This window comes from Lithobates pipiens, unplaced genomic scaffold (genome assembly GCF_037356315.1).
Source record: "Lithobates pipiens isolate NorthernLeopardFrog02 unplaced genomic scaffold, aLitPip1_a1.2 Scaffold_19, whole genome shotgun sequence".
Lineage (NCBI taxonomy): Eukaryota > Metazoa > Chordata > Amphibia > Anura > Ranidae > Lithobates > Lithobates pipiens.
In genome coordinates, this window is record NW_027507764.1 from 280,342,097 (window position 1) to 280,369,681 (window position 27,585).

Here is a 27,585-nt window from a genome sequence, read left to right on the forward strand (position 1 = left end):
GCGCACAGCATGGCGTTTGGGTCCTGTGGACTTTGACGCTTAAGCTATCCACCTATACCCAGACCTTTGTCGTAACACTCTCCACATGCGCCAAATGGTCCACCCACTGCTAGACCTGATACGTCAACCTACACTTGGGGGCACCCCTTCAGCATCAAGGTGACCGGGGCCGAGCATAAATTTGTCCTTTCTGATCCAGATCAACTTCCAGCCTTTTTCAGCTTTTTGGAGCAAGATCCAACTGATGTACCTAACTGGCTGGACCCGCCAGACAACCGCGCTAGGGTACACACATGTGACCCTCTCCCACAACGCCGAAGACATCCGAGGTATGCATCGCACTCTGTTGCTCCACATCACCCTACCTCTCCGGAAGATTAAATTAACTCCAAGAAACCTTTTGGACTTATCTCAACGCTCATTGTATGACTAGCACCATCTCAGTATTATACCTATCCCTTGTCTCCTGGACAGGCCACATTTTTTCTTTTTTTTGGGGGGGAAGTTTTTTTCTTTTTTGTTTCTCCCCTCCTCTCATCTTACTTGTTCCTCCATATAATCTGTTGGTTATGCCACGATGGGAGACGGGGTGCTCGGCTGCATACATTAATGCCTCAATATAGCTGGTGCACCAAAATGACTGACCTTCTCCCTGCCCTTTGTTAGTGTATTGTAACTGACTGGGGTTTGGGAGAGGCAATGGAACAGCAGGTTGCTAATGCTTGATCTAGTTATGCAAATGTTGAGTTTCTAATATACTTTACTATACAGGTGTACTCTCTAGATGTTTAGCGGTAATGGCCCACCTGGATACAGATGGAGGGGCGACAGATGGACCGGCTGGGTCCACGGTCTCTTGCGGTCCACGGTCTCTTGCCACTATCCACATGGGCTTCCATACTCACGGTTTCTTATACACCAGATAGTTTTACCCTAACATGCTCTCAGTATTATTACACGGATTGATCTTGGGGCCCCCTGTTGGGGTATGTGGATAACATATGTTGAAAATGTTTGCTCCCTTCCCATGAGGTGTCTGATGTCCTCTGCGGGGGGGGGGGAGACTGGGCCGGTATGGAGCTATTTGCCCATGTGGACTGTCGCTCCCCCCCTCATGGAGGATCCGTTGTGTGCTCTGTATTAATGTCTTGTTATACTGATGTGCCTCAGTGAAGTTTTTTACATGCCTGTCATGCTCAGGTTCTCCTCTTCGACCCTTCACCCTCAATAGGCTGGGCACGAATAGTGCTTGTTTACATGAACTCATGTGGTGTCCCGTTCTCGTGGACTCCTTAGATTTGCCAGGCTCCTTATCTAGGTGCCCTCCTTCTTTAGTTTTGTACTAGTATACTTTCTGCTACCTTTATAAATTCCCCCTTCCCTCCCCCCCCCCCCCCCACTGTCTATAACCTGATTTTCTTATCCTCATTCCTCATTAGTGATGGCCCACACAGTACTATCTCGTCCTCGCCTGAAGTCTTGCTCGTACAATGTAAATGGCCTCAATATTGCATCCAAGAGAGGACAAATCTTTTACCAAATGCATAACAGCAGGTCAACATATTACTGTTACAGGAAATGCATTTCCACACAAACTCCACCCCTTCCTGCTCCAACAGGTACTTTAACAGATGGTTCCACAGTACAAACCCCTCTCGGAAAACTAAAGGCATTTCTATTGCCTTCCACAAAACGCTCCCGATTGACCTGAAAGACCAACTATCGGACCCTCAGGGAAGGTATGTGTTCGTTAAGTTCTCCCTATGGGGCACCAAATTCACTATAGCCAACCTCTACCTACCAAACATTAACCAAATCTCGACTGCTCTGCAATACATGAAGATCTTGTCAGAATTTGAAGGTAAACTAATCATAGGCGGGGATTTTAACGCCCCCCTAGACCCACTCTTGGACTCATCAACCTCTCGCTCATCCATCTCATTTACTAAATTGAGGGCTTTTAAACGGGCTATATACGACCTCCGTTTAATCGACATCTGGCGTGTTCTGTTTCCAACAAACCGTAATTATACCCATTTCTCACAGGTCCATCACTATTATAGTCGTATCGACTACTTCCTTCTTGACCATAGCTGCTTAGATTGGTCACCTGAATGTGAAATAGACTCAATGGTCTGGTCTGACCACTCATCTATTTATCTGACACTATCTATCCCTTCCACACCAGTGAGGGAATGGACATGGAGGCTAAATGATCCCCTTCTCGCGAACCCTGAGTGTTTCCACAAGGTTTCAGAGACCATCTATAATTTCTTAATAGATCATGCCTCGGACACCACCTCGCTACCCTTACAATGGGAGGCGCATAAAGCTGTCCTGAAAGGAATCTACATTCAGGTGGGGACCCACTTGAAAAAGACTCGTTCAGCTGCAATAACCTCAGCAACACAAAAACTTCGGGACCTTGAGACCCAACATAAACGAGCCCCTACGCTGGTGACTCTGACAGAGGTCTCGTTGGCCCGATCCCAACTCCAAGGACCTGTACGAGGCCTCAGCTCGTACTTATATGGACAGACTTGCTTTACATCAGTACCAATTATGAGATAAATGCGGTAGACCGTTGGCCCACACCCTTCACCCAAACACGTCTTCCACATTTGTACCTCATATTCAGGCCCCTTCTGGAGAAATGCTTAACGAGCCCTCCAAGATATCACAAACATTCAGAGATTTCTACCAAACACTGTACAATCTACCGACCGGCGTCACCTCTAGCCCATCCCACACTCCTGCTCTCGACGGACAGTCCTATATCGAGGAAACTGAGCTCCCTATACTAGATGGCGATACTGTAGAAGAACTAGAGCAAATAATCACAAAGAGGTAGTGGGAGCGATAGCGGCCACCCCTTCCGGTAAAAGCCCAGGACCTGGCGGTTTTACCCCTAAATTCTACAAGACATTTGCTCCTCTACTGACCCCTTTATGGCTAAGGTGTTTAACTCCCTATCGGAAAGGCTCAGCATTTCCTCCAAAAACGCTCGAAGCCCACATTACCATTATCCCAAAACCAGACCCTACCTTGTGTGCAAATTATAGGCCCATATTGTTAGTTGGAGTGGACCTGAAAAAAATATATGACAAAATATTAGCTACTAGAATGCAACCGATACTCCCCCGCCTTTATACATCTGGACCAGGTGGACTTTGTAAGTGGCCACAAGGCAAGGGATAACACCCTGAAAACACTGCTTCTTACCGACTATGCCGACTATGCCCGCACCCATTAAATCCCTCTATGCCTTTTGATGGTCGATGCCGAAAAAGCATTCGACCGGGTCGACTGGAAATTCTTTCAGATGTCTCCACAACAGATAGGCCTGGGTCCAAAAATGCTTTCCCAATTTATGTCCTTTTACTCCTCACCTTCCGCCAGAATTTGGATAAATGGTTCACTGTCACCTACATTTGCCATTCATAATGGGACACGACAGGGCTGTCCTCTATCTCCCCTTGTCCTTGTCATGGAACACCTAGCAATAGCCTTACGCAATAACCCCAACATCTCGTGTATCGATAGGCCCCATTCATTCTAAGCTGGTGCTCTTCGCGGATGACCTGCTATTGTTTGTAACCCAAACCCACCTATCTTTACCACATATAATGCAGGAATTCATGAGGTTTGGAATACTGAGCAATTTCAAAGTAAACCATACTAAATCAGAAATCCTGAACATCTCACTGTCCCAGGAGGTCCTCCCCCAGGTCTCCGCTAGGTACCCATTTAAAACAGGCTCTACCTCCATCCACTACCTCAGAATCCAAATACCCATGGAAAGATCCCAATTATTCTCTTTGAACTATACACCCCTTCTGCTTAGAACCAAGACGGATCTCTCAAACTACACAAAGAAATGCCTATCATGGCTAGACAGAGTAAATGCCCTATGGGCGTCCTCCCTCGGTTTCTCTATTTGTTCCAAACAATTCCCATTTCCATATCCTCCTGGTTTTTTAAGAAGCTCCGTCAACTATTCTCCTCCTTTTATTTGGGGAGGGGCTCCTCCCCGGATACGCTATGACACCTTATTGCTCCCCACGATTCGTGGTGGAGCAGGAGTTCCAGATGCCTCCATATACTATAGAGCAGCTGTGCTCACGCGTATACTTAACTGGTTCCATCATTCCTCCTCCAAATTGTGGGTACAAATAGAGAGCCATATTAACCCAATAGATCTCTGTGCATTGCCGTGGACACCTACTGAATTCCTGAAAGGAGAGATACCCCTGAGCGACCTCATCCGACAAACCATACAAATCTGGACCCAAATGAATTCCTTCAAGACCCTATCTCCCCTGAAGGGACCCATGACTCCACTGTTTGGGACTCCGGCTTTTCCACCGGCCCTTCAGGGAGTGAGTTTTGGACCTTGGTGTAAGGAGGACCACAGACGACTTGCCCAAGTCCTACATTCAGACCCCTCTCTGACTCATGACGTTCCCTCCGACCCATCTCCCATGCCTTGACGCATTGGCTGCAGAGGCAACAGGTGATTTCCTTAATTCGCACTTTCCCATCGTTACCTAATGTACTCACTGACTTAACAGACTTGGAGGACATGTTGCTCCAGGCCACCCCTCCTACACATGCAGTCTCTCAATTATATGCTCTCTTACATATGGCTTATAATCCTGACCTTTCCCCCATACACACAGACTTGGAAGGAAGACCTGGGCCACTTCATCTCGCCTATAGACTGGCAAAAGTGCTTCATACTGACTCACAAATTGTCCGTAGCCTCCAATTAACAAGAAAAGGGGTTTAAGCTGTTGACCCGTTGGTACAGATGCCCTTCGGCTTTGCACCGGATAAATTTGGCGCTTCCAGATACTTTCTGGCATGGCTTGTCATCTAAGGGAACCTTACTTGACATTTGGTGGGAATGCCCCCCTGTGAGGAAGTTCTGGCAAAAGATCCTCGACTTGTACTGCAGACTCATGGCGACCTCAATCACACCCTCTCCTGAGGTAGTTCTGCTATCTCTGCTCCTGGGACCACTTAAGTCAGTCAAGAAAGACGTTCTGCATCACTTTTTGGCGGCTGCTAGAATGGTAACACACTTTCCAACAGACATTGGAAGTCGAGGAGCTACCTTCCCTGGGGGATTTGGCAATTGAAGTGGACCGAATTAATAGTTTGGAACGAATGTTGTCGCAGGAAACGGGTAGGGAGGAAAAATTCTCCAAGACCTGGACCTCGTGGTCTATGTTTCGCTATTGCTCAGAATTTATCTCATGGGCCACAGAGGACTCTAACGATACACCTGTGTAATCAGGGTGGGATGTCTACCTCTTGATCCCTAAGCTGTTTACTGTCCTGACCCCTCTTTCCTTACTCTCTTCCCCCTTTCTTCCCTCCCTTATACATGTTGCAGTAATACCTGATTATTTAATTCATGACCTCCAGTCTCATTAGACCGGAATGGTGGCACATACAGAGCTCCCCCCCCCAGAGAGAACGTGGCCAGAATAGGAACAATAGCCCTAGCCTACCTGTAATGAGTGGACATCACTCGTTGAGAGGATAGTGGTGCGCACACACCCACTTTACCTTGGACTAGACATTGTAGGAATACAGGCTCTTATACCATAGTACACAAACTGAAGCTCAAAAATCATTTTAACCTCGTGATAGTTTGACACCAATGTAGCAGAGTTGGATTTTTCTGTTTATGTATTGTAGCAGAGCGTCCCAGAGAGAGCCTGGGAAAGTCCTGTTCGGGGTTTATACTTCTCCCAGGCTCCTCTCATACACATTCAGTAATCTGTGATCCAGTTCGGGTCTTGGTCCTCCTCCCCAGGCTAATTTAGGCTTACCTGAGCAGACAGCCTTTGCTCTCTGCCTGGGACATTCACACACAGTTGCTCTGTGAAGAGAAGTAAAGTTGGTAAAACCTGTTAAGCAGTTCTTTGTAGAGACTGACAAGCAGCAGGCTTGTTCAGCCTGGTAGTGAGGGCCTGCAGACTGTATAGCTAGAGCCGTGACACGGCTAGGTTTTTTGTGTTTTGCTACTTTGCCTTTTATTTTGTTCTTTTGGAGCACTGTACAGCACCTGTATATGGACTTGTATATATCACAAATAAACACAGCACTGTTGGTCACTTAATTTCTGGACTTGGTATCTGTGCCTGAGAAACTGCTCATCCCAGGGAGCTTTATAGCTTTATACCTGCTACCTGTCCCCCAGGTTACAGTATCAATGTAAAACGAATATGTTAGATTATTCTGTACTCCTTTTCTTTTCTTTTTTTCTACCATGCTTTTTCTATCTCAATAAAATAAGACTGAATTAAAATCACAGCTCCTGAAAAAACTGTTGTTTTAAAAACTTTTGTTTTTTGCATTGATACATGTCCCTGGGCAGTACCCAGGTCCCCATACACTTTTTTATGGCAATAACTTGCATATAAGCCTTTAAAATTAGCACTTTTGATTTTTCATGTTCGTATCCCACAGGCTTTAATTGGGTTTGCATGTTTGCTCAAACCTTTTGCCTGTTCGCATGTTCTGGTGCAAACCGAACCAGGGGTGTTTGGCTCATCCATAGTTCTCTTCATCTGGTAGACTATAGTTATTATTCTAAAAATTATAACTTTTACTCTTGCCTTGATTTACTGTTGGTGTACCATTAAAATAAAAATTTGAGTAAAGGCTTCTACTACTGAATCTATTACCATTTCAGATCATTCCACCTATTAGGATTATTCTTCTCCTGTGATCAGTCAAACTCCAGATGTATTGAAAAGCAGACAATTTATGTCAGATGTGTCACACAAAAGAATGATGCTTACCCACCAAAAGATACAGTAAGAATCACAAAAAAGAGATGTACATCCCCCCTCCTAATATTTACAATAATATATAATGCTTCTATTCACTGAGGAAACACAGATAGCGTACCTGTTACAAAATGGTACTTTTATTTGGCTAATTAGTGTTTCCTGTACAGTCTTGTTCTACCATATATGGTTAAGCCTAATCATCCTACAACTTACTATGGTTAGTTAAAGCAAACGATACAGCAAGTTAATACAACAACATGCTCAGAAGTCATCTTAAAAATCTGTCTCATGGTTATTGTTTTTCTAATAGTCACGCAATAAACATTAAAAACGTTTCTAACATTCCCTCTTGTGTGACTATTTTATCTCACCACATTTTGATGATAGTCCCTGTATTATACACGTTCGGACTGTATATCATTGAGTTGAGCTTCAATGTCCACATAGGTCTCCTTAGAGGTAGGAAGGGCTTGATACATTGTTCTTGAGACTGCGGTTTCAATCAGTTTTTGTGAAAGTCCTCAAATACAGGGAATGCAACAGCATCCACAAGTGACCAAAACAGCTAAAGCCACAGCAATTTAGATCAAACATGATGTGATCCAGTCCATTTACCGAACCCTCCTTCAAGCCAGTTTGTGCATGGATCATTAATAACTGAGTTCATTCGATAGAGCAGTCAGTCCTTCCAAGGCTCTGATTGCGGTCCCTCCAGGAGCTGTATTGTTAGAGATAAAGGTGCAACACATGCTACCAAACATTTTGCATACCCCTCCTTTTTCAACTAGGACCATATCTAAGGCCATACCATTAGAGACGTGGGGGCCAACTGTTCTGCTAGGCCCTTCACAGCATCCCTAGTATCGTTTACAAATCATTGTTGGTTATAGTGTATATATAGTTAATCCAGTCAACATTTTTATTTATAGTCACCCACCAGAGAAGAGACTCAAACCCAGCTGTCACCTGATTCCTGGTCTTAAACTCATCTGACACCCTGCGAGGAACTCCAATCTCATCTCTGTAGATCTGAGAGTCAAATGACCCCATGGGAGAGGTGTCCCTCCGATCCCGTTGGTGACTCTTAGTCCATGGGTGTTCTGACAGGATCTTCAGGGGCATAGCCAGCCGGACCATAGCGCATTTCCCTTTGGGCATTGGCCAGTATCCTAGTTCACAGTTTCTTATCCCCACAAATCCACCAGCTCTCTGAATGTCATGTTCAACCCAGTCACCATTGCCCGAGTTAATCCTTTCTACACAGTAGACATCAGGTAGTGACCCAAGATCCACTCTGCTACAGTTCCCTGGGAGTGCAAAACAAGTAAAGTTGCCTGGATAAGCAGTAACCACCGGAGGTATCTGAGGTCTCTGTACTGGGGGAAACAACAAACTTAACGTGTGACAGGTAGAATTTGTTTCAGGTTTATAGCTCTTATTATACAATCGCAACATTCATTTTAAACCTTGTAGATCTGTATTGTGATCTAGAGGAAAAGGGATAATTGCTAAATGTAGTCTGGCTCTTGCACAAACTAAATAGTTTTCCTTTTTAAAGTTTTAACCGTGTACCTCAACCATTCTAATCACTCATTTTTTTCTTGATATCCTATCTCCAAAGCTATGGCATCTTCTACTGTTAGGTTAGCAAATCTTATAGTTTTACTCAGAACTTCAATTTTAGTATGGCCTCCTTCTTTCCCTTCTGGGTCTACCTTTGCCTGTTGTCTGGTTTTATTAGGTGGCAATAATTTGAGGAAAAATTTGCCTGAGTGGTCAGTTCCTGACACCCATGCTCCTTTGGAGCACAACCACTGATTTTACTTCCTCTGCTCCTTTAATGTTATCAATAATTGGTTACAGTTGTTACTATGTGTGCATGGGGAGTTGGCCGCTTTTGTAATTATGTGCCTTTCCTTTATTCCACTCTTTTTAGGCCCTGGTAGATTATACACCCAATCTTAATGCCCTGTGATCCACAGGGCCTGATCCCATGCTTGACATCCTGCCCTTTTTTTAGAGCCAGCAAATGTATTTATCTGCCCATAGAAGTCCTCTAGCCCCAGTTGTATCCTCACAATCTGACAGAAGTTTACCAGTATAGTGCTAGTTATTCCCTCTATAAAGGTTAGATTCAATGCTTTTCCTGTTCTTTCCCAATCCAAAGGTTTCTCTGCTCTTCCATAACGTCTACCCCCTCTTATGGATGCCTCTCCTAGAGTCACCAGTAACTCAAGGATAATTACTGTCCCTTTTATCCTAACCAGCTACAGAGTTCCAGCGGATAGAGTAGGGGATTTGAGACAAGTCCCACCTTGTGCGAGACCTCCCTTTGTAGCCAGATTTTCTGAACCTCTTGTAGCGAACTGCCTGTAAATCCTTTTTTTAATGGGACTGGTGAATCCAGGTAGACTTCTCTGCAATCCTTATTGCAGTAGGGGTAGTTAAGAGGACTTTGAAAGGACCATCCCACCTTGGGGAGTACCACTGCTTTTTCTTATATCTTTTTGTTAAGTCCCAATCTCCCACATGTACCTTTTCATCTTCTTGAATTAGACCTTATAGGACAGAAACAAAATCATTAACCACTTGCTTACTGGGCACTTAAACACCATTCTGCCCAGACCAATTTTCAGCTTTCGGTGCTCTCACAATTTGAATGACAATTACTCAGTCATGCAACACTGTACCCAAATGAATTTTTTGTCCTTTTTTTCCCACAAATAGAGCTTTCTTTTGGTGGTATTTGATCACCTCTGGGGTTTTTATTTTTTGCGCTATAAATGAAAAAAGACCGAAAATTTTGAAAAAAAACGCATATTTCTTTGTTTCTGTGACAGAATTATGCAAATTATTAATTTTTCTTCATAAATTTTGGTCACAATTTATACTGCTACATGTCTTTGGTAAAAATAACCCAAATTAGTGGATATTATTTGGTCTTTGTGAAAGTTAGAGCGTCTACAAGCTGTGGTGCGAATCGCACAAAACTGATCACATCTGATGTACTGGAGGCCGATCTCGCTTCTTGTGACCCGAACAAGTCAGGAAAGTACAAATACCCCCCAAATGACCCCTTTTTGGAAAGTAGACATTCCAAGGTATTTAGTAAGAGGCATGGTGAGCTTTTTGATGTTGTCATTTTTTTCCCACAATTCTTTGCAAAATTAAGATTTTTCATTTTTTTTATTTTTCTCCACAAAATTGTCATTGTAATAGGTTATTTCTCTCACATGGCATGTGTATACCACAAATGACACCCCAAAATAAATTCTGCTACTCCTCCTGAGTATTACAATACCACATGTGTGGGACTTTTTCACAGCCTGGCCACATAGAGAGGCCCAACATGCAGGGAGCGCCATCATGTGTTCTAGGAACATAAATTACACATCTAACTTGTTGACTATTTATTACACTTTTGAAGCACCAGGACAATGACACGTGACACTGATGACAGATGGCACTGATACGTGGCAATGAGGACACTTATACGTGGCACTGATGACAGGTGGCACTGAAGACAGATGGCACTAATATGTGGCACTGATGACGCGTGGCACTTATACGTGGCACTGATGACATGTGGCACTAATACATGGCACTGAAGACACGTGGCACTGAAACGTGGCACCGATGACAGATGGCACTAATACATGGCACTGATGACGCGTGACACTGATGACAGATGGCACTGATAAGTGGCATTGATGACACGTGACACTGACAACAGATGGCACGTGACACTGACAGGTGGCACTGATGACAAATGGCACTGATACGTGGCACTGATGACAGATGGCACTATGTGGCACTGATGGCACTGACGACACGTGGCACTGGGGGCAGGTGGCACTGGGGGCAGGTGGCACTGGGGCAGGTGGCACTGGGGGCAGTTAGCACTGGGGTGGATGGCACTGGGGGCAGGTAGCACTGGGGTGGATGGCACTGGGGGCAGGTAGCACTGGGGTGGATGGCACTGGGGGCAGGTAGCACTGGGGTGGATGGCACTGGGGGCAGGTGGCACTGGGGTGGATGGCACTGGGGGCAGGTGGCACTGGGGTGGATGGCACTGGGGCGGATGGCACTGGGGCAGATGGCACTGGGGCAGATGGCACTGGGGCAGATGGCATTGGGGCAGATGGCACTGGGGCAGATGGCATTGGGGCAGATGGCATTGGGGCGGATGGCATTGTGGCAGATGGCACTGCTGGGGGAGGATGGAACTTTATTTTTATTTTTTACTTTTTTTTTTTTTTTCTATCCCACAGGCAGAACGGCTGCCGCTGCAGCCGTTCATCTCTCCCCTCTCGCACTGTCTGTGCGAGGAGGGAGAGCGGCGCCGAGAGATGATCTCATATGTTTACATATGAGATCATCTCCCATTGGACACGCCGATCACGCTGTAAACGGCCGCTGTGATTGGCCGTTTACAGCGATCTGTGTTTGCCTGTCCCCGGGGGACACGGCGAACACAGAACTTCCGCGATGCGCGCCCGCGGGGGCGCGCATTGCGGAAGTAAACATCGGGCCGTCCAGGGACGACCGCCCGAACGAAGGCGCCTGCTCTACGGCCGTCATTCGGCTATAGGGCGGGCGCGAGGAGGTTAATACATCTTTTTCTTAACAACCTAGACATGTATTCTGCTAGTGTGTGCTCAGCCTCCTCAGTAGATGTTTCATTTGGTTGTAAGGATATCTTATATGGCCTTCCATGTATCAATTCAAATGGGCTTAAACCTTCTTTTGTGGGTGTGATATGCATACTGGTCAGAGCTACTAGTAGGCAGTACATCCAATTTTCAAGTTTCTTCCATAGCTTTTCTCAGTTTGCTTTTTAGAATTTCATTATGTCTTTTCACCAATCCAGCTGATTGGGGATGATAGGCACAATGGCATTTCACTTTAATTCCCATCACTTCTGTCAAATGTTGTATAGTTTTATTTACAAAATGGGGTCCATTATTTACGTGGTCTTATGCCTCCCTGAGCACAGTATCTTGAACATATAATGCATTAAGAGCAAAAAGTTTTTTTTTTAGTAGTTAGTGAAGCCATAGGCTGTACATACCTTATTTAACATCCCAGTCATCCCTCTGTTTGACACGTGTTACTCCATGTGTCAATACTGCTGCATACCTAAATAGGGATTTTGGCAATACCGGTTTTCAATCAGTTGACATGTAGATGCTATCTATTATTGTGCAACCTTTTGTTTGTTTTCCAAAATTATTTCTCCCAGCTGGGGGGGGGGGGGGGGTGCATTCTGCTGCATATCAGTAAGGACTGTATGATCTATCTCTATGGATTTCTTTCTTGTTCTTATTTGTGTTTCTTGTGTCGCTATTTTGACTGCTTCATCTGCCCTTTTATTTCCCTTTGAGATGGGGTCTGTATATTTTGTGTGTGCTTGACATTTGCAGATTGCAAGCTCTTTTGGTAACTGTATTGCATCTAGGAGTTCTAGAATGAAGTCCGTGTGTGAAATTGGTTTACCACTGGAGGTGACCATCCCCCTGTTTTTCCATTGTTATGCAAAAACATGTACTGTTGAAAAGACATATTGACTGTCCGTGTATATGGTTATGTATTTTCCTTCTGATAGTATGCATGCTCTTGTCAGTACTACAAGTTCTGCTACTTGTGCTGAATAATGTTTTTGATAATGGCCTCGCTTCCACGATTTCATCCTGTGACACTACTGCATATCCAGTTGCATGTGTGCCATCTGGATTTTTCTTACTGGAGCCATCAACAAAAAGTGTCATGTCAGGGTTAGATAACGGTACATCTTTCAAATCACTTTGTGGCAGTAACTTTTCAGCTATGGCAGCAGTGCAGTCAAGTGGTATTAGTGTTGATTTGTTTAATGTAGTACACCTCTGTATTAAGTGAGGTTGTGTCAAGAGTATTGTCATACAGGAAAGGTGTCGTGCTGGGCTGAAATGTAATATATTTTGTTGTAAAAGGATAACAGATACTGCATGTGGTACTTTAAGTGTCAGCGGGTGAAATAGCACTATAGATGGTGAGGCCTTAACTGCTTCAGCTGCAGCTACCACTGCCTGTACACAGGGTGGAAGTGCTCTAGTTACACTGTCTAGTTTTGTAGAATAGTAAGCAATCAGCCTCTGGTGCCCACCATGTGACTGTGTAAGTACTGATGTCATTTAACCTTCCCTTGAGTCTACTGTTTGTTCGAAAGGTTTGTCATAGTTTGGTAAGGCTAGCACTGATGAACTAGAGAGGACTTGTTTTAGGTCAGTAAAGGCTATCTCTGTTTCCTCACTCCATTTTATAGCATCCTGGGGGGCCATAGGGCTCCCATGTATTGCCTGAACCAATGGGGCCATCAGCATGGAATACACGGGAATCCAGGCTCTACAAAAATTTGTCATACCCAGAAAGGACATCATTTGTTTCTTTGTCTCTAAAGACTGTGTAATCTACATTATTTCATACCTTCATTTAATGTTCTAAACTCTAAAATACCTACTAAAGGTTCAATTTTGTAATCAGTAGACACCCACCCCATAAAAAGAAACTCGCCTATTTCTTCAGTTGTGTAGAAGGAGGGGGGTGTTATATCTGCACTTGAATTGGGGCTTTGGAAAATTTATATTTTTTAGCTAACATGAATGAGCAAAGGATCAAAGGTCAAACTACCAAAGAAAGCTCTTGTCAGCGCTACAAGTTCTGCTACCTTGGAGTTGTTAAAAACAATATTCTTTCATTTATTCAAATATAAGTCCACCAAGTATGCAGACATAAAATGTTTCCTAGCATCATTTTCATTATTTGACATATACATTCAATATATGTGTATACACACACACACACACACACACACACATCTCTGAATATTTTTCCTCAGACATAACATAGAAATATTTACTTTAAGAATATTATTTGGACTTTTCTACCCACCGAAAGTCCTAATATTTCCACAGATGCGCAAATTAACCTCTGTGTGCTCAAAGGGTTAATGCTTCCCTACTAGTCATCCATCAACATCTCCCTCTCTTCTGCTACATCTGTCAGGCAATCAGCATTTTCTTGTTTCTGAGAAACAGCTTCTTGACCTTCTCGACCATCATTTTTGTGCTATAAAAGCATCAAGTCTGTTGTATTTCCTTCTCTCCTTTCTCTGGGCTTCAATACTACTGCACACTTCTCTTAGCAAAGCCCATTCAAATCCTCGTTTACTTATGGCAGTAAAATTAGCACTAAGTCACATACTGGACTGGATGCATTTAAAGTGATCAATCAAAATATTCTCAGACTTTTCTTTTCTCACATTCATCAAGCCACTTGATAATTCTACATTCTGTTCACTCCACAGTGCAATCCACCTTCATGTCTCCAATCTACCTCCTCAAAACCATCAACAATTTCTGCCATGTGCTTCCTTTAACACCATGGCATGCTAAAAACAGGATTTTTATAACCGCTTACCTGTAAAATCCTTTTCTTTGATGTACATTAGGGGACACAGAGCCATAGTAATTACTATGTGGGTCATATCGGACCGACAGGTGCTGGACACTGGCATGCCCTTAAAGGCGTGTACTCCCCTATATAACCCCTCCCATTACTTGAAGTCCTTAGTTTTGTAGCCAAGCAATACAAGTGTATCCCAAAGAAGGGAGGGACCTCTGTGTCCCCTGATGTACATCAAAGAAAAGGATTTTACAGGTTAGCTGTTTAAAAATCCTATTTTCTTTTCTTACATCAGGGGACACAGAGCCATAGTAATTACAATGTGGGATGTCCCATAGCAATGACAACTGAAGGGGGGGGGGGGGGGAGACATAACAAAAGACAGGAGGCCAGAGGACTCATATTGCAGCCTGCAGTATACTGTGCCCAAAGGCAATATCCTCATGACCTTTAATATCGATTTGATAAAATCTGATAAACGTATGAACTGAAGACCAAGTCGTGGCCTTACAGATCTGAGCCATAGAGGCCTGATGATGCACCACCCAAGAGGCACTAATTGCCCTGGATGAGTGTGCTTTAACAAGAGAAGGAAGAATTTTCTTCTTTAACCACTTCAGATCCGCGCTATTGCCAAATGACGGCATTAGCGCGGACCTACATTTCCGGGACTACGTCTATTGACGTCGTCCCGGTTACGAGCGGCCTGCGCGCCCCCTGATCGGCGAGTCCGTGAGACTCGCCTGATCACCGATCCGTGTAAGGGGTCGATCCCGACCCCTTATCACGTGATCAGCTGTCAGCCAATGACAGCTGATCATGTGATAGAACGGAGCCGGTAATCGGCTATTATTCCTCCTCGCGCTGACAGCGCGAGGAGAGAAAAAAAAAGCCGATCACCGGCGGCCGTGATCGGGACATCAGTCCCGATCACGGCCATCAATACAAGGGACCACCTGCCACCTGCCTGTGCCCACCTGCCTCCCGCAGTGCCATCCTGAAGTAAAATAAAAGCAAAAGTAAGTGCCCCCCATCAGTGCCCCCTGTCAGTGCCCATAGTGCCCATAGTGCCCACAGTGCCACCCACAGTGCCACCCACAGTGCCACCCACAGTGCCACCCCACAGTGCCACCCACAGTGCCACCCACAGTGCCACCCAATCTGCCTCAAAGGTGCTGCACCCCAGTGCCGCCCATCAGTGCCCAGCAGTGCCGCCCATCAGTGCCCAGCAGTGCCGCCCATCAGTGCCCAGCAGTGCCACCTATCAGAGCCACCTATCAGTGCCACCTATCAGTGCCCATCAGTCCCATCTATCTGTGGTACCTATCAGTGCCCATCCGTGCCACCCATCCGTGCCACTTATCCGTGCCACCCATCCGTGCCATCTTATCTGTGCCCATCTTTGCCCATCAGTGCCGCCTTATCTGTGCCCATCGGTGCCGCCTTATCTGTGCCTATTAGTGCCCACCAGTGCAGCCTATCAGTGCCCACCAATGCAGCCCATCAGTGCCCACCAATGCAGCCCATCAGTGCCCACCAATGCAGCCTATCAGTGCCGCCTAATCAGCGCACTTCAATGAAGGAGAAAAATGACCCGTTTGCAAAATTTTATAACAAACTATTAAAACATGATTTTTTTTTTTTTTTTTTGCATCTTTTTTTGTTTGTTTAGCAAAAAATAAAACTCCGAGCTGTAACTAAATACCACCAAAAGAAAGCTCTATTTGTGGGAAAAAAATGATAAAAATTTCATTTGGGTACAGTGTTGTATGACCGCGTAATTGTCACTCAAAGTGCATCAGCGCTGAAAGCTGAAAATTGGTCTGGGACTGAGGGGGGTTTAAGTGCCCAGTAAGCAAGTGGTTAAGCTGAAGCTTGAATACCGTATATACTCGAGTATAAGCCGAGATTTTCAGCCTCTTTTTTGAGGCTGAAAGTGCCCCCCTCGGCTTATACTCGAGTCATCGCTGTCTGCCTGCTCGATCAGCGTGTCGAGCAGACAGACAGCGGACATTCTACCATTCAAACGCCGCGCCTCCGCCTCCGCCTTCGCCTGTGATAGGCGGAACACTGAATTTCCCAGCAGCCTGTGTTCCGCCTATCACGGACATCGTCTCATCCTCGTACTACGGACGAGGATGAGACGATGTCCGTGATAGGCGGAACACAGGCTGCTGGGAAATTCAGTGTTCCGCCTATCACAGGCGAAGGCGGAGGCGGAGGCGTGGCGTTTGAATGGTAGAATGTCCGCCGAGGCGCCGACGAAGAGCGGCGATCCTGGCAAGGCACGGGACGGAGGCAAGGCAAGGCACGGCACGGGACGGGACGGAGGCAAGGCACGACACGGGACGGAGGCAAGGCACGGCACGGGACAGAGGCAAGGAGGCAAGGCACGGGACGGAGGCAAGGAGGCAAGGCACGGGACACAGGCTCGGGACACAGGTAGGCTGGACACACACACACACACACACACACACACACACGGACACACACACACAGGGATGGATGGATGGATGGAGACACACACACACAGGGATGGATGGATGGAGACACACACACACAGGGATGGATGGATGGATGGACACACACACACACAGGGATGGATGGATGGATGGATGGACACACACACACACAGGGATGGATGGATGGATGGACACACACACACACAGGGATGGATGGACGGACACGCAGGGATGGACGGACACACACACAGGGATGGACGGACACACAGGGATGGACGGACACACAGGGATGGACGGACACACAGGGATGGACGGACACACACACAGGGATGGACAGGCATGTCTCACCCTCGGCTTATACACGAGTCAATAAGTTTTCCAGTTTTTTTGGGGGTAAATTGGGGGCCTCGGCTTATATTCGGGTCGGCCTATACTCGAGTATATACGGTAATCACTTGAAAAACCCATTTGGAAAATAGTGGATCTTGAAGCTGTCTGTCCACATCTTGGACCCTCTGGCAGTACAAACAAAACCTGTGTTTTGCGAACCTGAGCGGTCACCCTTAACCAGTTGCCGACCGCCGCACGCCGATGTACGTCGGCAGAATGGCACGGGCAGGCATAAGGGCTTACATGTACGTCCCTTGCCTCCCGCGGGTCGGGGGCCCGATCGGGCCCCCGCCCGGTGCCTGCGGCGGTCGGTTTTCGTCCGGGAGCGATCCGGGACGAGGGGGCGGCCATTCATTCATGGCCACCCCCTCGCGATCGCTCCCGACGAATAGAAATCCCCCGTGACATCACTTCCTCTCCTGTAATGTAAACACAGGAGAGGAAGTGATGTATTCTCTCCTCCGTGTCGGTATTTTTCATTCCGACACGGAGGAGAGCGGATCGGTGAGTTGCACCAACACTCTACACACACAGTAGAACATGCCAGGCACACTCACACCCCCCCTTTACCCCCCTTTACCCCCCCAATTACCCCTGCCCCCCAGTCACAGTGACACCAATGTCATTTTTTATTTTTTTTTTGCATTGGTGTCATTTGTGACTGTAATAACTGTTAGGGCAGTTAGAGTTAGCCCCCTTTAGTTCTAATGTACCCCCCTAACCCCCCAATAAAGGTTTAACCCCGTGATCACCCCCCGTCGCCAGTGGCACTAAGGCTGGGTTCACATTGCAGCGGTTTATGAGAACGAATGTGATTCGCACCGCACTGCAGTGCAAATCACATCCGATCTCTGTGCGATTCGAGTTCAGCCATTCGCCGCACCCGCCGCACCCGCCACACCCGCCGCACCCGCCACAAATTCGCACGGGACCCTTTTTTTGGCCCGCAGCAGAATCGGATCGCATGGGTGTTCACACCATGCGATCCGAGTTTGCAGATCGCACTGCGATATGCGAACTGATCTGGGGGTGTCAGTAACATTTCACTGACACTCCCAGCAGTTCGCATAGGGCAGTGTGAACTGCCGCCGGGAGGCATGCGATGCGGGAACCCGCCGCGGATTCGCGGCATTTCCGCATCGCTCCAGTGTGAACCCAGCCTAATAAGCGATCATTTTTCTGATCGCCGTATTAGTGTCACAGGTGACGCTAGTTAGGCAGGTAGGTATTTAGGTTCGCCGCAGCTTTTTATAGCGCCAGGGACCCCCATATACTACCGCATAAAGCCCCCTGATTGCCCCCTAGTTAACCCTTTCACCAGTGATCACCATATAACTGTTACAGGTGACGCTGGTTGGTTAGTTATTTTTTTATAGTTTCAGGGCACCCGCCATTTATTACCTAATAAAGGTTTAACCCCCTGATCACCCGGCGGGTGTCATTTGTGACTAATAACTGTTAGGGCAGTTAGGGTTAGCCCCCTTTAGTTCTAAGGTACCCCCCTAACCCCCCCAATAAAGGTTTAACCCCGTGATCACCCCCCGTCGCCAGTGTCACTAAGGCTGGGTTCACATTGCAGCGGTTTATGAGAACGGATGTGATTCGCACCGCACTGCAGTGCAAATCACATCCGATCTCTGTGCGATTCGAGTTCAGCCATTCGCCGCACCCGCCACACCCGCCGCACCCGCCGCAAATTCGCACGGGACCCTTTTTTTGGCCCGCAGCAGAATCGGATCGCATGGGTGTTCACACCATGCGATCCGAGTTTGCAGATCGCACTGCGATATGCGAACTGATCTGGGGGTGTCAGTAACATTTCACTGACACTCCCAGCAGTTCGCATAGGGCAGTGTGAACTGCCGCCGGGAGGCATGCGATGCGGGAACCCGCCGCGCATTCGTGGCGTTCCCGCATCGCTCCAGTGTGAACCCAGCCTAATAAGCGATCGTTTTTCTGATCGCTGTATTAGTGTCACAGGTGACGCTAGTTAGGCAGGTAGGTATTTAGGTTCGCTGCAGCTTTTTATAGCGCCAGGGACCCCCATATACTACCGCATAAAGCCCCCTGATTGCCCCCTAGTTAACCCTTTCACCAGTGATCACCATATAACTGTTACAGGTGACGCTGGTTGGTTAGTTATTTTTTTATAGTTTCAGGGCACCCGCCATTTATTACCTAGTCTCACTAGTGTACCCCTAAATTTAGGGGTGTCTACTTTCCAAAATGGGGTCATTTGGGGGGGGTTTGTGCCATCTTGGCATTTTATGGCCTTCAAAACTGTAACGCCCTTAGAAAGCCTGAAGGCGGTGCTTGGTTTTCGGGGCCCCGTACGCGGCTAGGCTCCCAAAAAGTCCCACATATGTGGTATCCCCGTACTCAGGAGAAGCAGCAGAATTTATTTTGGGGTGTCATTTCACATATGCCCATGGCATGCGTGAGCAATATATCATTTAGTGACAACTTTGTGAAAAAATAAAAATAAAAATAAAAGTTTGTAATTTTCCCGCAACTTGTGGCAAAATATAAAATATTCCATGGACTCAACATGCCTCTCAGCAAATAGCTTGGGGTGTCTACTTTCTAAAATGGGGTCATTTGTGGGGGTTTTGTGCCATCTTGGCATTTTATGGCCTTCAAAACTGTAATAGGTAGTGAGAAGTGAACTCAAAAATTTACGCCCTTAGAAAGCCTGAAGGCGGTGCTTGGTTTTCGGGGCCCCGTACGCGGCTAGGCTCCCAAAAAGTCCCACATATGTGCTATCCCCGTACTCAGGAGAAGCAGCAGAATTTATTTTGGGGTGTCATTTCACATATGCCCATGGCATGCGTGAGCAATATATCATTTAGTGACAACTTTGTGAAAAAAAAAAAAAAAAGTTTGTAATTTTCCCGCAACTTGTGGCAAAATATAAAATATTCCATGGACTCAACATGCCTCTCAGCAAATAGCTTGGGGTGTCTACTTTCTAAAATGGGGTCATTTGTGGGGGTTTTGTGCCATCTTGGCATTTTATGGCCTTCAAAACTGTAATAGGTAGTGAGAAGTGAACTCAAAAATTTACGCCCTTAGAAAGCCTGAAGGCGGTGCTTGGTTTTCGGGGCCCCGTACGCGGCTAGGCTCCCAAAAAGTCCCACATATGTGGTATCCCCGTACTCAGGAGAAGCAGCAGAATTTATTTTGGGGTGTCATTTCACATATGCCCATGGCATGCATGAGCAATATATCATTTAGTGACAACTTTGTGAAAAAAAAAAAAAAAAAAAAAAGTTTGTAATTTTCCCGCAACTTGTGGCAAAATATAAAATATTCCATGAACTCAACATGCCTCTCAGCAAATAGCTTGGGGTGTCTACTTTCTAAAATGGGGTCATTTGTGGGGGTTTTGTGCCATCTTGGCATTTTATGGCCTTCAAAACTGTAATAGGTAGTGAGAAGTGAACTCAAAAATTTACGCCCTTAGAAAGCCTGAAGGCGGTGCTTGGTTTTCGGGGCCCCGTACGCGGCTAGGCTCCCAAAAAGTCCCACATATGTGGTATCCCCGTACTCAGGAGAAGCAGCAGAATTTATTTTGGGGTGTCATTTCACATACGCCCATGGCATGCATGAGCAATATATCATTTAGTGACAACTTTGTGAAAAAAAAAAAAAAAAAAAAAAGTTTGTAATTTTCCCGCAACTTGTGGCAAAATATAAAATATTCCATGAACTCAACATGCCTCTCAGCAAATAGCTTGGGGTGTCTACTTTCTAAAATGGGGTCATTTGTGGGGGTTTTGTGCCATCTTGGCATTTTATGGCCTTCAAAACTGTAATAGGTAGTGAGAAGTGAACTCAAAAATTTACGCCCTTAGAAAGCCTGAAGGCGGTGCTTGGTTTTCGGGGCCCCGTACGCGGCTAGGCTCCCAAAAAGTCCCACATATGTGGTATCCCCGTATTCAGGAGAAGCAGCAGAATTTATTTTGGGGTGTCATTTCACATACGCCCATAGCATGTGTGAGCAATATATCATTTAGTGACAACTTTGTGTAAAAAAAAAAAAAAAATTTTTTTTTTGTCATTATTCAATCGCTTGAGGCAAAAAAATAAAATATTCAATGGGCTCAACATGCCTCTTATCAATTTCCTTAGGGGGTCTACTTTCCAAAATGGGGTCATTTGGGGGGGTTTTGTACTGCCCTGCCATTTTAGCACCTCAAGAAATGAGATAGGCAGTCGTAAACTAAAAGCTGCGTAAATTCCAGAAAACGTACCTTAGTTTGTAGATGTGACAACTTTTGCGCAAACCAATAAATATACAATTATTGACTTTTTTTTTACCAAAGACATGTGGCTGAATACATTTTGGCCTAAATGTATGACTAAAATTGAGTTTATTGGATTTTTCTAATAACAAAAAGTAGAAAATATCATTTTTTTTCAAAATTTGCGGTCTTTTTACGTTTATATCGCAAAAAATAAAAATCGCAGAGGCAATCAAATAACATCAAAAGAAAGCTCTATTTGTGGGAAGAAAAGGACGCAAATTTTGTTTGGGTACAACATTGCATGACCGCGCAATTACCAGTTAAAGCAGCGCAGTGCCAAAGTGTAAAAAGACCTCTGGTCATTTACCAGCAAAATGGTCCGGTCTGAAAGTGGTTAAATAGACTTTGATCATTCTTACTACATCAAGAAAATGTATTGCCTTCTCTTCCCCAGATTAAAGCTCTAGGGGGAAAGAAGGAAGAATAATATCTTGGTTTAAATGAAAACCTGTTACCACTTTTGGTAGGAATTTAGGATGAGGACATAAAACCTCCTTATACATGATGAAATATGGCTCTTACAAGATAGGTCCGCTAGTTCCGATACTCTTCTAGCAGAAGAAATGGCAACCAGAAAAGATTATCTTTCTTGCCAAAGAATCAAGGAAATTTCTTGTAAAAATTCAAACAGCTGATTCGGCAAAGCCGATAAGACCAATTTTAAATCCCAATGATTTAGAGGTGCCTTGATAGGGGGAATAAACCGTGTTATCCCCTGAATAAGTTATGCACCAAGAGTATGAAGAAAAAGGCCATAGGAAAAAACAATGACAAGGCCGGGATCTGGCTCTTGATAGAAGTCAAAGCCAGCTTAATTTCAGATCCCGTATGCAGGAAATTAAGAATCCTGCCTATGACATATTTCCTGGGTGCCAACCCCTGGATCCACACCAAGAAACATATGCCTTCCAGACTCTAAAGTAAGTGATTCTGGAAGCTGGCTTCCTGGCATTAATAAAAATGGACACTACCGAAGGAGATCACTAACGATCTTTTATAAAGTGGGATTTAACCGTCAAACCTGTTAAATTTTTCATCCGTAAGGTAGGATGAAATACCGGACCTTGTGCAAGAAGGTCAGGCTATAATGGCAGAGTCCGAAGGACTCCTACTGCCATCTTTATGATCTCAGTAAAGCTTCTGGGACCCGCTGGGGCCACCAGAATCCCCTCACCTTTCATTCCTGCTTAATCCTGCGGAGAAGGCCCGGAAGTAGCAGAACTGGAGAAAATGCATAGATCAGTGAAAACTGATCCCATGGGAAAACGAATGCATCTGTTCCGCCTGCTAGCAGACCCCTTGTTCTCAACATAAAGTTGACAACTTTGTTAATGAACCTGGAGGCGAATAGGTCCATGTCCAGAATACCCCATCTTGTGACATATCGCAAGGAAGATGTTGGGGTGAAGAGATCATTCTCCCGGAAATAATTGTTGGCGACTCAAGTAGTACACCTGAAAAATGAGAATTGCCGGTAGGCAAGGAGTGTTGTGTTCTGCCCAAGCTAGAACATTATTCACCTCTTTTTGGGCTGCACAACCTCTCGTTCCCCCCTGGTGATTGATGTAAGCCACCTCCGTGACTTTGTCAGACTGAATCCTGTCAGGACAGTCCCGTAGTCTGACCGCCAAGATACTAGGGCCAGATGTACTGCCTGAAACTTCCAAAAAAAAAGTTGCTAGGCAAGGTCCTCTAACCTGGACCATCTCCCTTGGACAGAATCTTCTTCCAGGGCGGCTCTCCAACCTAGAAGGCTGGCATCTGTTGTTAACACCTTCCAGGATATTAATTTTCCCTTTTGCTGGATAACCACCAATCTAAGCTCTGACTATGCCGGGAGCCAAGCGTATTGGAAACAAAACAAAAGGCCTGAATTTATATTCATGCTTTTTGTCAAGCCAACTGGTTACGGTAGTACAGGATGAAGAACTGGGAGCTGTTTGTGTTAGGGCCAGCATTGGTCCTAGACAGAATTCCTTACACGCAGTCTTTGAGTAAAACTGCGCCTAAGGGACAGCCTTGAAGGAGGCCACCATTTCCCCTAAAAATCTCCTGCACAGCCGAATGAAGGAACTTTCCTTTGTTTTGATAAGTTGAATTAGTCCTACAGTGGAACTGATTCTTGTCTGGAGTAAGAATACCTTCTTCTGTATGGTATCTAACACCAGCCCCTAAGTATGGTAATCTCCTTGGTTTTAAGGAGAATCTTCCTAGGATGAGAATCCAACCTAGAGATTTCAGATATTTACGGCTGAGATCAGACTATGGTTTTAGACCTAAGACTGAATGATGTATTAAAAGTAGATCTTCTAATAGGCTAGGACCGCTATGCCTTGAACCCTTAACCTGGCTAAAGGAGGTGCCAGAATTTTTCAGAACACTCGTGGTGCTGTGGCTGGGAAAAAATAATTTAATATTTTAAACCGCAGAAATTTCTGGTAAGCAGGAAACTTTGGCACAACTCCTCTCATTGCAGGATGGACTCAGCCGATAACATTATGAAAGGATCGGATGTTTAAGTGCCGATTCAAATCTTCGAGATCTAAAATGCGTCTTAACTCTGTTTGGTTCGTGAACCTTAAAAGGTTTGAGCCAAAAAAAAACTGTTCCACTAAGGGAACCTTCTGATATCACCGACTGGGATAACAGCTGATCCAGAGGACAGAAAGAGACTTCTTTTTTCTCTGGATCCTTAGGAACATTCTCTGAGGAGATGGAAACCATCTGCCCCATCAGCAGCCCAAGGACCCCACAGGCATTACCCAAACAGGGACCCCAACCCCGGACCCTCAGAACATAAGCCAGCCGACTGAGCCATCCAGGCTCTCGGAACTCTAGTCGTAACCTAGAGAAAAAATTGCAGAAATCCCTCTGCTCTTGTTCCTGCCAGATCTTGAGAATCGTAGGACCCTTTCCCTCACCCAAATGAGTGGGGGAGCTCCTTCAAGGAAAAGGCTTTAGAATTCTGCTTTGTGGGCTTTCTGCCCCAAGAACCTGGTGCTGCCCTTGGGGACTTTCCCTTGAACCTGACGATTGAGACCATCGAGACTGCCTAAAGGCAGATGCCCTAGGCATAGGAGAGGCAGCACGATAAAAGGAGAAATATTTGAACCTCCTTTTACTGGTAAAGAGACCTTTAAGCTTTTGAATGTACTTATCCGCTCTAAATAGCCATACCCCAGAAAGGGAAAGAAACTGGCTAAGAGCTTTCACATGATTAATATTTCAGCCACAGAACTCTGGGAGAATGCACTAGTCCAAGCATAAGCCATAAGGCTTAAACAATAGAGTCTTTCATAGCATCTACTGTGCCTGCTGATCAGGCAGAATCTCAGGTATCTCCACAAACTGTTCCTTAGCCCTTTGAAGTCCACGTTTTTCAATTAGTTAGCGTGACTCAAAATGTGCTCCACCAAAATGGTGGAGCAGACATTAAAGGCTTAAAGGACTGAGATACACCAATTGCAGCAAGAACTGCAAAAGACATCTTGTCTTTAAAAGAGAGTTCATTATCCACCGGAACATATGTGACTCTGCTCACTGAGGTGATTGCAGCATCAATTGCTGGAACCCCCCATTTCTTCATAGAAATGTTCCCATTCAGAATACATAAGCTATGCATGAATAGGAAAAAACATCCCAAGGTAGGGGAGGTTCAAATGAACCTTATTAGAGGCAGATACCTCAAGAGCCTGTGCTGCAGGCAACAAAAGCGTTAAGTAAGGGAGTAGACAAGCACCTGACTTGTGAGGCTACTCCCACCCTGTCAGGATCGTCCGAAGACGAAAAATAAGTATCTTTCAATATTTGGGAAGATCTACCTGATCTCCAGCCTCCTGCACCTCAACAAAAGGGCCCTGAGGAGAGCATTAATCTTCTTTCAAATTTTTAAATGGTAGAAGAAAAAAACCCATTTGTTTGATATATACAGGGACTGAAGTGTTCTACCCTTGATGGCTCAATCTGATTAGCCGTATCCCTCTCAGAGGAGGATGACATTCTTTTGGAAAGGGTTTTAGTTTTTTGTGTAACCACTGACCCCTTAGAACCCCTAGAGGAGTTCCTGGTCCCTTTGCAAGTGGCAAAGGGACCAGGAACTCCTCTTCAGCACAAAGCAGAGGCACTACCAGCAAAAGAATGTAAACTTGTTAGGCTATAGTACAGCACAATAGCTGCTATTAATCCCAGTGTCACGTACCTGGTATAGGAGCCCAGAATGCAGGAAGCGGCCTCTCGTAAGCCTCTGGCTCAAGAATCCCTGGAGGTGGGAACAGGAGTTCTAGAGATCAGAGGGCACAAGTGCCGAGCTGGTGAAGGACAGGTCCGGACCTTGAGTAGTGGAGGAACCACAGAAGGGCTGGAAATGTAGACACCCGGTAGACTGGTCAGACAGCAGCAGGCACAGGCGGTCAGGCTGGAACGGCAGGTAGCAGACAGCAGACAACAGCAGGCACAGGCGGTCAGGCTGCAACAGCTGGTAGCAGACAGCAGACAACAGCAGGCACAGGCAGTCTGGCTGGAACAGCAGGTGGCAGAAGCAAGGTCAAAGTACAAGCCGGGTCGGTAACAGGCGGGCAGCAACGGTACACAGGAAGAGACAGAAGCGTGGTCAGACAGGCCGGAGGTTAGAGGCTGGCAGCAAGCAGACGTCGTCAGGAACAAGCCAGGTAACAAGAATCAGGGACAACCAGGTAGCAGAAGACAGAATAACTGGACACGTTGTAGACTGGACAGCACAGAGGCACAGTAACAGGTTCCTTAGTTAGCCCTTTGGGCGCCAAGAACGGTCGCACGGCGTGTCTGCGCGCACCTGCGTGAAACCGTGCACCCGTTCGTGACCCCGCGCACCCGCGTGCGCCCGTTCATACCATCGCGCACCCGCGTGCGCCCGTTCGTACCAACACGCACCCGCGTGCGTCCGTTCACGCCAACGCACGCCCATGGATACTGGTTAGTTCTCAATGTGGGGATTCCGTGAGCAGGCCTTCCATATGCCACTGGATTCCGGGGACGACCATGACATTGCCCCCCCCAAGGGGCAGCCTCCGGATGCCCAATTGTGCCATCTTACCCGGATGAGACCTCTCAAAGGCAAGTATCAATCTCCTGGCATGGATATTGGACTCAGGCTCCCAGGAATTTTCTTTAGGCCCGTTCCCTTCCATTTTACCAAAAATTGGATTTGATTGCGTCTTCGCCTGCAGTCCAGGATGGATTCTACCTCGTATTCGACTTCACCGTCGACGATCACGGGTTCAGGGGGAGCAACCTTCCGGCTGTCAAAGGGATCTGAAACAGCTGGCTTGAGTAAGGCCACGTGAAAGACAGGATGGATCCGAAACGATTCTGGCAACTTCAGTTCATATGCCACGTCATTCACCTTCCTTACAACTGGAAAGGGACCCACAAATCTTGGACCCAACTTCTTGGATGGGAAGGCCATTTTCAAGTTCAGAGTGGATAACCAAACCTGATACCCGACCTTGAGATTAAGTTCCCCCCTTCTCTTGTCGAACACCACTTTATTATAGTTCTGAGTCTTCGTCAGAAGCCTGTTGTTGGATCTGAAAAAGTCGAGGCTTTCCTGAACCACTGGTACCGGACATTCTGGAAGATCATTGGACAAGAACAGAGGGTGGAAACCGTAGTTTAGAAAATGGGGATTGTTTCGTGGCTGAGTGGACAGAGTTATTGTACGCAAACTCGGCAAGAGGTAAAAGAGGAGCCCAATCATCCTGGGAGAAAGAAGAGAAACAGCGCAAGTACTGTTCCAACGTCTGGTTTGTTCTTTCAGTTTGCCCATTGGTTTGAGGATGATAAGCAGAGGAGAAACAGAGATCAATCTTCAGGACCCCACAAAGTGCCCTCCAGAACTTTGACGTGAACTGTACTCCCCAATCCGACGTGATATTCGCAGGAATGCCATGGAGTCTCACGATTTCCTTAATGAACATCTTGGCTGTTTCTGCGGCGGAGGGAGTGCCCTTCATTGGTAAAAAGTGGGCCATTTTGGATAATCTATCCACTACCACAAAGATCGTGGAACAACCTTCCGAAGGTGGTAGCTCGACAATGAAGTCCATGGAGATCATCCGCCAGGGTCTTTCTGGGACGGGTAGTGGTTTTAACAGACCCCAAGCCCTGGACTTACTGCCCTTGTTCCGGATGCAGGTAACACAT